The sequence below is a fragment of the Myodes glareolus genome, chromosome 2 (assembly GCF_982192425.1).
Source record: "Myodes glareolus chromosome 2, mMyoGla1.1, whole genome shotgun sequence".
NCBI classification, from domain to species: Eukaryota; Metazoa; Chordata; class Mammalia; order Rodentia; family Cricetidae; genus Myodes; species Myodes glareolus.
The window spans coordinates 139339779-139352612 of record NC_142027.1 but is presented as its reverse complement, the minus strand read 5'-3'; positions in this window follow the sequence as shown (position 1 = coordinate 139352612).

Below are 12834 nucleotides of genomic sequence, written 5' to 3'. Positions count from 1 at the left end.
AGTGACTACACTGGGTCTTTGGGATTGCAGTATAGTCTTGAGCCTTCCTCAGTGTGAGCTTTTAAGCCTAAAAACCATGTTTTGGGTTGACGTATTTGATTTAACATGTATGGTTAGTCATAAGCAGAACTAAAGGGGTTAAAAAAGGTTAACCCATTTGAATAATTGCCCAGATCTGTAGACAATGATGAATTATGGTTTTTTTTAAGATGTACTTGTGTAACCTTCTGGTTATTAATTTCGTGTTTAAGTTTTAAGTTAACTTTTTGTCAGAAATACTGCAGATTTTTAACCATACCCAGTAATTTATAAGCCAATCATTTCTCAGCTGCTGTGCTGTTGTCTCTTCTGCCTGCCAATATTTGACCCACACATAGAAACATTAAAAACAAGCCTGGGTCTGAAAACGGGTGGATCATAACCCAATCCCAGAGCCAGCTTTTCAATTAAACTGGACAGCACAAAACAACTATAATATTACTCATACCCAATTGACATTTAAGTTCCTATTACATTAGTTTCAGTGGCCAGAGTATCCAGATATAAATTCCGAGCCTGGGCATCTGGGTGCTGTGGACCCATATTTCACATAAAATGATTTACAGGCAGGTTCACTGGCCACTAGGCAGATGCAACCCTGCCAAAATAGTAAGACAGTCACCTAACAAAGGCCGGGATGTATTGTTCCTTTCTCCTTTGTTAGAAATGTAGATCTCCTGGGGAGAGGTGTTTGCCAAAGCTGGTGACTAAGTTGCAGGTGTTTCCCTAGCCCTGCATCTCCTGGAAAGAAAATATTAATGAGCTTCCACCTTGGTTTACCTGGGGGATAAAAGGTGTTTTGTAAAATAAATGCGGGTAGATCTTCAGGATGGAGGAAGCCTGAGATGCCCTTCCTGATGACTGTGTAAACTGTGTCTCGCTAATTCTCACGCCTCCGTACCAGTCAAGATAGGGAAAGATAGTTTCTATGTTGCGGCCTATAGGCTCTGACAGTTGAGAAAGAAACAGTTGAGCTGTAACCAAGATACAGAACACAGCCAACTTATATATTCAAGACCAATTAGACACAAACATGCAGTGGCCAAATTCATGCATTCAAGACAGACAGACAAACCATTTCTTACTTCTTCCAGCTAAATTTCAAGGGGGCAGCACAGAATCTAATTCCCATGGTGCTGTAGTAGAAGTGGCTGCCTACTTCCCTGCTGAAAACTGTGGGTTTTAAAGCTGCCCATGGACCCCAAATTGTGGACTCAAGTCTCAGTTTACAGAAGTCAAGGTATAGTCCTCCAAGAGAAGCACATTCTCTCTCTCTCTCTCTCTCTCTCTCTCTCTCTCTCTCTCTCACACACACACACACACACACACACACACACACACACACACTCTCTGTCTTCCTTTCTTTTTTAAATTTTTGAAGTGCAGCAGTATGAGATCTAGGGCATAAGAGAAGTTGAGGTAGTTTACCCCATAATCACAAACTATAATACAAGACAGAGTCCAACAGAGAAAAGCAACATCAACAGAACAATGAGAAAGAGAAACTGAATGCAGACAACAGAGATGCAAATGAATGAAAAAGACAGATGAGACAACAATAAGACAAAGAGAAAAGACTGACAAATAAGACATCATTCAACAAAGACAGGATCCCTGTTCTTGTGACCTGGGATCCAGGTCTAAGCCAGGGAACCCTGAGATCCTGCTCCACCTGGGACACTGATCCCTGGACACTGCATCTCCTGGGACAGATGTAGCCTCTCACACAACCACAACTAGGACCCCCTGGGGCAAGAGAGGTTTCTCTCCTTTTCACTGGACTCAAGGAGCGCTACTCTCTGGCCTCCTTATTGAGTCCAAACCCTGGCACCTAAACCTTAACAGCCTCCAGAGAACTCTGATTTTGACTATAGTACATCTTGATTCTGATCCTCAATGGGGCATCTTGGTGCAGCTTCCAACTGTTAACCTAGCCAGTTATATGCCACAGAAAGAAAGGAGACACTTCAGAGTCCAAAGATCTTAATATCACCACATAAATGGGTCACTGATCGATCAGGGCTTCAGGACACAGACACAGGAGCCTTGATTATCCTGACAGCCCTGAGCAGGAGCAGAAGCGGGGTGGATGAACAAACACACAAACCATGAACCTTTGTTCCCAAGACACCTTATAGTTTTCTGTTCCTTGGATGAACCCCTTCACAGAGGCAGACAGGCATCCTTTTCTGACCAAATGTTCAAGTTTTCCCCTTATTCTCTGGGCCTGCTATAAACATGGAGAGGGGTTTTCATGCACAGAAACACTCGATTTTCCTCAGTACAGGATTTTAAAACCTTGTGTATTACATTGGATTACCTTTTTCCTGTGAGAATCAGTTCTTTCTTTGCTTTCACAGCAGCTAGTTTTTATCTTACTTATTTTCTCATCCTTGTCATTGGATTCTTTTTCCAGACATTCTAAAATAGAAAACGAAAGGACTATCTATGAAATCAAAAGAAAAAAAATACTGAAATAACTTATCTTATTTGTTAAGAAGCAAAAACTTTACTTTTATAAAGATTAATTATTCATTGGCCAAGAGTTTAATTATTTTGAACTTTAAGTCTCTGTGCATAGTTCAGCTTTACACAGACATTTCTCAAGCACCTAGGAAATGGAGTTCTTAAGACTCTTAATGCTGAGTATGAGAAGGTTTTAGATGGGTTGTGATTCAGGAGTAGTAGGGAAGATGTAAGACACACAGAAGTAACCACGTGTAGTCCTCCTCTAGATCAAGCCTGTAAACCTCCCACCTTTTACCCTAGTGAACTACTGCTTCTAGTTAAACTCGACTTCAGGACTTTACTTTTGTTACTTTTTTTAACTACAGTTAAGAGTTCTGCTCATACCTATTAGTCTGGGGGCACCCATGTATCAGGAACTGTGTAGCAAAGGCCACTGTCACACTTTCACGTTTCATGTATGTCACATGTCTCTGCTGCTGTTCAAGCATCAGAATAACAACTCCTCCTTTCTAATGGAATTGCTTCTAATGTTTTTCGCACCAGTTTAAAAATGCAACAAGAATATATCATCACGGTGAGGAAATGACTTAGCAGGTAAAACTACTTTTCATGCAAGCCTGAGGTCCTGGGTTTTATCACTGGCACTCAGAGTTGACTCCTGAAAATTGACCTCTGACCTCCACACATGGTGTTGCTGGCTCAATCGTATACGTTATATACACACAGTAATAATAAAATAAGCCGGGTAGTGGTGGTGCACACCTTTAATCCCAGCACTTGGGAGGCAGAGGTAGGTGGATCTCTGTGAGTTCAAGGCCAGCCTGGTCTACAAAGAGCTAGTTCCAGGACAGGCTCCAAAGCTACAGAGAAACTCTGTCTTGAGAAAACAAAGAAAAAGAGAATAAGGAACATATCATCAGTATATCAGGAATAAATAATAGAATCTAAAGAGGGCAGGGGAGAGACCATAATGGGAGGTTAAATATTGCAAATATGCTTGTTTTCCCATTAAAGCAAAAGAACAAAAACCACAGTGCTCTTCTTACACAGTAAAACCCTTCAAAGAGTTGCCTGCATACAATCTCTTACTTCTCTTCTCCATGATTTTCTAGAAGCCCACTACAACCAAGCCATCAAACCAGAGCTATCAAACCAAATCAAATAAAACTCAAAGCAGTGCCACCTTTAGCAGCGTCAACTCTGCCCTCACATCTTGTAGCTCAGATCCTCTTTGTTCAAGCAACAGCTCTAGGTCTTTATGTTCTAATACAAGAAGGTTTTTCATTGTGGACTTCATTTTTGCTCTGTAATATCTGAGATCATTCTCCAACTGGAGCTAAAAGAGTCTGATTTTCAAGGCTTGCTTTTTCAGTAGCAGGGTACATTTCTCGAGGATCAACTTGCGGGGCCCCTTTGTAGATGTGGCTTCTTCTAATTATTTCCTTAAGAGAATTCTCTCCCGCTCAGAGTCTCTGAGTAAAGCCTTAAGTTCTTCACATTCACCTACATGATGTTGTTGATCTCTTCTTCTAATTCTAACGCTTGCTCATTGTATTCAGAGACCAAGTCATGTTTCTGCCCTTGATCACAAACACCATTGCCACCCAGGTCTCTGCACAAGTCATGGAAGCATTCCTCAGGCAGAGACAGAGCTGATGGCACAGGGCTTTCTCCAACCAGTGATTGCCATTGCCTCGTTTTTGAGATGTGACAATTGTGAGTGTTATAGTGTGCTTAGACAAACTCTGTGCACTTTGACTTATTTTAAACTCCTATTGATATAATGGAGGCTATGATTTTTCTAGTTTCTTTTTACAATTTTTTGTGAAGTTTTTATCCATCTGAGTTCTGTGGATGTAGTGTGTGCATGCCCGTGCTGTGCTGTGGAGGTCAGAGGATAACTTGCAGTAGTCAGTTCTCCTCTTCTATCTCGTGAGTCACAGCCATTGACCTCAGCTTGTCAGTCTTGGCAGCATGTACCTTTAGCTGCTGAGCCATGCCATGGACCTCTGGTAGGTTGTTTTCTCCCATCTTAGAAGTTTCCCAGTGTCCCTAGGCATTGCTTATTCTACTGTTCCTTGAGAATACTGGCAGTGTGCTTGGCCTCCAGGGCTCCCTGCTGAGGAGGAACAGGGCTACTGATCCATCCTTGTCTTAAACCAAATAGCATCCCTAAAGAACACCCTCTATTGATAAGCACCCTTTGTGGTTGTGAGGTCCTTGAGGAGAATCTGAGGAGTGACCCTCTTCAGTCACTTCCAGGGCTTGTGTTAAGCACACCAGCGCCCCAAGGAACATAGATCATGCAGCATGGGTGATAGATAGTCCACATTAGGAGTGCTGTGATGTGGTATATTGGGGCCTATAGAACTTCTATGCTATGTGATTTTTAGTTCATTTTTAGAAAGTGTGTTTATGTGTGGGTATATGCATAGGAGATCAGTGCCCATGGAGGCCAGAAAACTGTATCAGGTTCCCCTGGAGCTATGGTTTCAGGAGGTTCTTAGCTGTCCATCACGGAATCTGGGCACAGAACCTAGGTTCTCTGTAAACAGCACCTGCTCTTAACCATTGAGCCGTTTCTCCAGTCCCCTTCTCGTGACCAGAAACTGCATAAAAGTAGATGCATTTATGTTGGGGTGGTGCTTTGGTCTGTTTGGAAATGAAGGAACTTCAAGGCTTGGTAGTCTCTGAAGGTGTTTAATTTCAAGTCACTAAAGGACTGATGTTGGACGTTTACTCAGTTCCTCCCCAGGCAGCATACACTTTGCTGACTTCATTGCTGCTCAGATCAAAATGTTGTCATTTTTATCTTATATCATCAGAATTTACCAGGTAACTTCCTGGACTTGATTTTCTTCTTTTTTATTCATGTGTATGTGTGTGCTTTGAGTAAGTGCATATTTGTGAGTATGTAATACATGTATGTATATGTGTGTTTATAAATTCATGTCCATGTGTGTGTCTGTGTGTGTGAGTGTGTGTGTGTGTTTGTGTGTAAGAATAAGTGTTGGTGTCGGGAATCTTCCGAGATCACTCTCTGCCTTCTTCTCCTTGAGGGGAGTTTTCTAAAGTCAAACCTAGAGTTCATTGTATGGTGAGTCCTGTCAGCACCCTGCTCAGGGTCCTCTCTCTAACTTCCACGGGCAGATTACTGCTGCCATGTTCAACCAGAGTTTATGTAGGTTCTGGCAATCTGACCTGATTGCCTTGCATGGCAAGCACTTTAGCCACTGAGTTCTCTCCCCACCCCGTTTTTCCTATTAAATAGAAACAAATGTATCTTCTGTGCATGTGGTTCTTGAGCTGACCATTGCTTCCAGTCCCCCATTAATTTATAGATGGTTTCTGTGCCCCTAAAGCTCCATGTCCATTTGTAGTTGGTTTTTTCCTTGGGTCATTAGTACATGGAAAAACTTGATCTGGGTTTTTTGTCCCCATAGATTTGCCTTCCTTGTTCTCTAAATGGAGTCGTATTCTCCAGGGTGGTGTCTGTACTTGCCTCTGTTGTCTTTCACTAGGCAGGAGTGCTGAGAGTCATTAGTGAACTTCTTCTCTGAAGTCAATAAGAAAGGGAAAGAGGACCTGATTCTGTCAGTAGACTGCATTTTTGTCTTTCTTTTAAAAAATTTTATTGTGTATATGTGTGTAGTTGGTTCTCTGCTTCCTCCTTTATGGGGTTCCAGGACCTAACTCAGGTCACCAGGCTTACATGGTGAGTACTGTTTTCTCCTGAGCCATCTTATTCCCCAACCCCATCTTTTTCCTTCTTTAGATGTGGTCTCCCTTCTGAGCCTGGTTGCCATGATTTACTATAGTAACAGGCTAGTCTCCAATTTGCAGTGATCCGCCTGCCTCTGTCTCTCAAGGGGTAAAATTACAAGCTTTTAACCATCGGACCTGGCTTAAGCTGTATGATTTATTTTTGTTTGTTTGTCATGGTTTTAGTTTTTCAAGACAGGGTTTCTCTGTGTAGCCCTGGTTCTCCTGCAACTTGTTTTGTAGACTAGACTCTCTTGGAATTCAGAGAGTTCCACCTTGTGTACTTTAAAGATTTGTCACTTGCATTGCTTTAATGATATGCTGATTGGCCAATAGCCTTGAAGAATAGGTGGAGTGACTGGACTAGAAGAATTCTGGGAAGAGGAAAGACAGAGAGTCAGTCACCAGCCAGATGCAGAGGAAACAAGATGAGAGTGCCTTAATGAGAAAAGGTACCAAGACACATGGATAATCATAAATAAGAATTATGGGCTAGTTTAAATTGTAAAGAGCTAGTTAATAATAAGTCTGAGATAATAGGCCAAACATTTTATCATTAATATAAGTTTCTGTTTGTTTCTTTGGGATTGAACCATTGCAGTACCAGGTTGGACAAAAATTTCCACCATCTTCCTGCCTCTGGCTCCTGAGTCCTGGGATTAAAGGCATGCACCACCACCATCCAGCAAGCTATGTAGTTTTTAAATAAATTTTTTCTGTATGCAATTAACAATTGTTTTAAAATATGAAGGAAATGTTAATCTGATCTCTTTTAATGGAATTTTTTTGTTTATCAGGCTCTTTGTTTTTGGAGACAGGGTCTCAGCTGGCATGGAAGTCTGTAAGGGTTTAGCAATTGTTTTAAAATAAAAACCAATTTAGATTACAGTCTCACTACGTAGCTCAGGCTGGCATTCATCTCAAGATCCTTAATCTCCAGAGGGCTATTTTGTGGGCATTGACCACCATGACCTGATGAATGAAGGTGTTGTCCCTTGGTATTGAGTCAGGAAGAGATGTTCAGAGCTCTTCAGAGTAGCCCCAGCCAGTTTCTTGCCACTCCAATTTATGTTAGTAGGATGACTAAGAGGACTGGATGAGCCAGGAGATGGTGGCTCATGCCTTTAATCCCAGCACTTGGGAGGCAGAGGAAGGTGGCTGTTTGTGATTTGAGGCAACCTGATCTACTAAATGAGTTCCAGGACAGCAGACACAGCTACACAAAGAAACCCTGTATAAAAGGATTGATTGATTTTTGAGCCAGTGTCTTGTTATGTAATGTTGACTGGCCTGGAACTTGTTAGGGAAACCAGGCCGCCTCACAGAGATCTGCCTACCTCTACCTCCTGAGTATTAGAATTAAGAGTGAATGCTGCTATGCCTGGCATTTACTTATTTTAAAAAGATATGCCTGTGTATGCACCTTCCTGTAGAAGGCAGAAGAGGTCATTGGAGTTACATGTGGTTGTGTGCCACCTGTCATGGGTGCTATGAGATGAAAGCTGGCCAGCAGGAAAGTAATAAACAGGAAGTGGGAGTGTGAATTGAAGGCCTCAAAAAGAATGAAAGAGAAAGAGTAAGTTTAAAAGAGACATAGTACTGACAGTCAGATTGAAAGGAGTAAAGAAATAATAAGCCATGAAATGATGGAATGTATGCCGAGAATTTAGATTATGTATGTGTTTTTTCATCCCCAGAGATGCTCTGAAGGATGCCCTCTGGAAGACTGGCCAGTGGGAAAGTAATAAAGAGGATGGAGGAAGGTGAATTGAGGGCCTCAAAAAGATAGAATATATACAGATGTATGTTCTTATGTTGATTGTGTTGTCTTTAGTGTTCTGGAATTGAGAAAGACACTTGATTCTGGGAACTTCTAAGAAAGGTATTTTGGCTTTAAAATACTGGCCTAAGGATTTGATGCTTTAAAAGAGGTTCTATTTTAGTCTCCACAGAGAATGAAAACCTGTGTAATCATTTCCAGATTCTTGTGGTTTGATTCACCGAGAACCCCTAATGGTCCTGCAGGTGGTTCTGACTGTGTGACTCCCTGCCTGGGTAGCTCAGAAATAAGAACAGCCTTGGATGCAGATGTTGCTTCCCATGTCTCTCTCTGCTCAGAATCCTGGAATTTATAGCATAGATGTGATCACTGGCACATCATCCGGAGTGAACTTAATTTCCTCACCAAGAGGATTCCTTTGTGCAGAAAGTCAAATAAATCTTAACAAGTTTGAACTTTCTTGGCCCATTTCTTTTCTGTGTATGTAAGTAGCTACTTCCTGTCCTTTTCTTCCTCCCATCAAAAATTATCATCCATCATTACTGAGATACAATTCATATATAAAAATAATTTAGTCACTTATAATTTGTAATTCACCTTTTGCTCTTACAAGGCAATGTGTATCTATCACCATCATCAAACTAGGGAACATTTTATCCAAGAAAAGCCACACCTTTCCATTCCTGTCTTCCATTCCTCCTTGCAATAAAAACACCAGTTCACTGCTCCAGTAGATCTGCATATTTCTGGTATGCCATAAAAATATGTTATAAATATGTCATAGAATGTATAGATTTTAGTGACTAGCTTCTTTCACTTAACAGAATATATTAAGCAAAACCATTTGTTGCCACTCTCATGTTCTGTAGACAAATCAGATTCTGTAGCATCTGATAGTCATTCAACTTATTTTCAGATTCAGAGTGTTGTAAATAAGCTGTCCTGAACATTGGCATCTGACATGCTTGAACACTTGTTTTCATGTTTTCTGGGTATGCACTTGGGGTGTAATTAGCAAATTACATAGGAATTACATGTTTGACTTATCGAGCAACTGAGAAGTTTTTTCTTTGATAGACGCATCATTTTATGTTCTGGTTAGGAGTTCATGAGGCCTCCCATTGACACCTTGGGATATTGTAGTTTCATGATGTTCATTCCTTCCCCCAAGTGGACAATAAGTAGTACAGCACCATGAGTGCTGGGCTGTGTTTTTTCCAAGTGGTAATCACACTCAGAGACATTCTTGTCTTTCTTAGATAAACATCTGTGCACCCTTTGCTCCTGCGTAGCTGAATTGTGTACAAGCTTGTCATTGAGCTGTAAGATTGGCGTGTGTATCATGAGTAGCAGTCACTTTCCAGGCATATAATTGGTATACTTTCTCTTTTTTTAGATGGCTTTTACTGTTCTTGATGGGATCCTTTGAAGTACACTTTTAAAATTTTTTATTTTTAAAATAAATTTGGTATTTATAAATGTTTTAAAGTTTTATAATGTACAATTTTATGAAGTACTGTGACTTAATCTCTAAATCACATGATGAGAGCTGAGGTTATGAACATATAACGTTCCCCCGGTTTCATTTTATTTGGGCACTATATTCCTGAAAACTTTTATTTATTTGTTTATTTTGGGGGACACAGGGCCCATATTACCCTGGCTGTTCTAGAAATTGTTCACTGAGATCCACCTACCTCTATAGCCAGAATATTGGGATTGAAGGCATGTGCTCATCATGCCCGTTTTAGACATAAAACTTTGACCCCCTTTTACTTAATTAGTATGCACTGTTATCAAATTTATTTTTATCTTTAGAGGAATGCAGAGAATGTAAGTGCTGGAAAGTGAGGTGGAACATCATCTTCTGGACTTGAATGGCTATCACACCCTGAATCTCACATAAGCTACTCTAGATCAAGCCGATCAATATTCCCACTATTGATGCGAGAGATGGTCTCTGGGTCCCAGCCCTCTCTGAGGGACTTAGGGAAGAGAGTCACTGTTCAGTTTCCCATGCTGCAGTGTATGGTCCCACACCCATGCACACGAGGGTGGCACTGAAGACATAAGAGTGTTATTATACAACATGACGTTGTGAAAGGGAAGTCTGAGGGGAATGCAGGAGAAGCTGCAGAGGGAATAGCCGGAGTGGGATGATAATGTTATTTCACTGCATGTATCTATGAAGTAATCAAAGAATAACAAATGTTTCTTCCTATTTTAAGTATTTTTAATTTTGTTTTATTTCTAATCATGTATGCATATGTGTGTGTATCTATGTGAATGCTGGGCCTCTAGAGTCCAGCAGAGGGAGGTGGATCCCTAAGGGTGGGAGTTGGAGTTATGAAGCATTCAATGCCAAGTACTGGGCACGGAACTTGGGTCTCCTTTAAGGAGCAAATGCTCTCCACCACTTGACCATTGCTCCAGCCCATATCTTGAGTGGTTTACATTTTGATGTATTAGAAAGACAGCTATTTGTTAACATCGCTTTGGTACCTTCTTTTGATTTGAATAAAAATACAAGTGGATCCTGGGCTTAGCAGAAGTTGTACTTGATATCTAATAGGAGAGTAGAAATTTAGTGAAGATTTTCATTACTTTTTCTCTTTTTATTCTGTAAGTTTCTTTCCTAACTCTATTATATGAGATGCTAAGTATCCCTATTTTTACAAACTGACTAATGGCCCTTTCTATGAAGTTGTAAAACAGGTGAAGCAAATCACCTTGAGTCAAATCAGAAGGTAAAATGTGGTGTTACCGTCAGAATGCTCATGGTTTGACTATGTGTCAGGCTGTGAACACGTCATTTGTGCCCATTCTCTAAATGTCTGCCATTGACTTTTCTCTTTCTGCTTCAAGACACAAGTGGATTTTCTACAGCTGATGATGAACACTCAGGACTCCAAAGGCAAAGAGTTCCTGAAAGGTAACCCAGGGTGCTTCATGGTGTATGGATCAAGAAGCCCAGAGAACCACCATAACAGGTGGTTGAACAGTGGCCATCCTCCGTGAACTCCATACATCTCCTGACAGGGCTGCAGCAGCATGTGGGAACAGTTGAGCTGTGAAACCAGACAAGAACATTAAGAAAGAAAAGAAGGGCCTGCTGAAGCTCATCTCTGGTGCCTCCAGCAAATGTGAGCACCCCTGCCAGCCTCACCTAAACTGGACTTGGAGTTGGGTGCAGGTCAGGTGTCCTGCAGGGAGCACTGGGTCCTGAGTTGCTGCGAGTATGCAATCATGGCTGGGCAGGCTCCTACCCCACAGATGGAGATGGCCCAGTGGTCTCAGGCCCAGTGGTCTCAGTAGCCTCAACCCAAGATGCTTTCATAGCAAGGCAAGCTCCCTGGACTCCTCAGTGCCCACTGCTCCAGCACCTCAGTGGAACTGCTACTCCCTGGCTCCTGTCATGAATGAGGCCAGACCTGTTATCTGTGAAAGGCACAGGGTGGTGGTTTACTATCCTCCTCAGAGTGAGGCAGAGCTTGAACTCAAAGAAGAAGTTACTGTATTTTTTTTCATAAAAATGAGAGTATGGTGCTTCAAAGGCACATTACAAAGAATTGGAAAGACCAGTCTTTTTCTGGGGAGCTTTGCAGAAAACATATGAGAAGATTCCATGTCAAGAAAGGGTAACCACATCATGTAAGTAAAGAGTACAGGGCTGGGTCATAGGAAGAGCACATTTGTGGATTTCCAGATCTTCAGGAGCTGAGCAGAGGGTGTGCACTTGACTCCAGAACCCAGGCCTGATTGCCCTCATTGGCTGAGTGAAGAAGATACCTTGTGTTGTTTCCATCCCTCTGGATTCTGATGTGTCAAGTGTGCCTTGTACTGTCTAATGAACTATACAGAGAAATGCCTATATTTTGAAGATGTGTAACTAAAACGGACAATTGTTTATAAGGCTTAACTGATTTATTTGTCTTTTTAAAACTTAAACTTCCTTGTAATATCAAATTCTTTGAATGATGATTTTAAAAATTACTAATTTATGAAATGATGGCTAAGAAGAAGTTAGATTTTCTCCTGTTGAGGTGAAGAGATTCTTTTGGGAATCAACTGCTCCTTCTCCTCTGCTCGCTGCCCTCCTCCCTTGGTTATATTTTGCTTCTTTTAGGCAAAAATGCCAGTTTCCCAACCAGACAACTGAATTGGTACCAATAAGGATCTGGGGCAGGGAGACAGTGGCTCCTGGAGAGAGGAGTCAGTGGGCCCCACCTTTCTGTTTTGATCAGAAATCCACCTAAAGACCTAATCCTTGATTTCATATTGTGGATTTTCCATTTTCCTAAAATGAAGTGGGTAAAGTAAGAAGAAAAATTAAGCACAACCATTGACTAAAAATACGTCCTTGCTAACACAAGCAGCTCAGTGCATTGGTTGGGAAGGAAGAGAAATTGAAGTGGTAGCTGTGTGTGTGAATGACTTTGAAACACAATTCCCACTTTACCCTCAAGTTATCTGCATGCTCACAACACAGTAAAAATTGAAGAGACAGTGGGGGGTAAGAGATGCAGTCGTGTTGAAGTCAAAGACTGTAAGAACCAAGGGGAAGTTCCCACTCATCCACTGTGAGTCCCCTGCCATCTTGCATGTGTTACTAGATTTACACAGTGATGTGTATTGTGCACAGTGTCACACAATGACATTAGTGACACTAATTAGTGCCATTGCCATTATTACTCAGAACTGATAGATACAGGAGGTTTAAATAATAAACAGGATTCTCTTCTCTACTCCAGCACCATTACTGACCAAGATATCCTGAGTGTGCT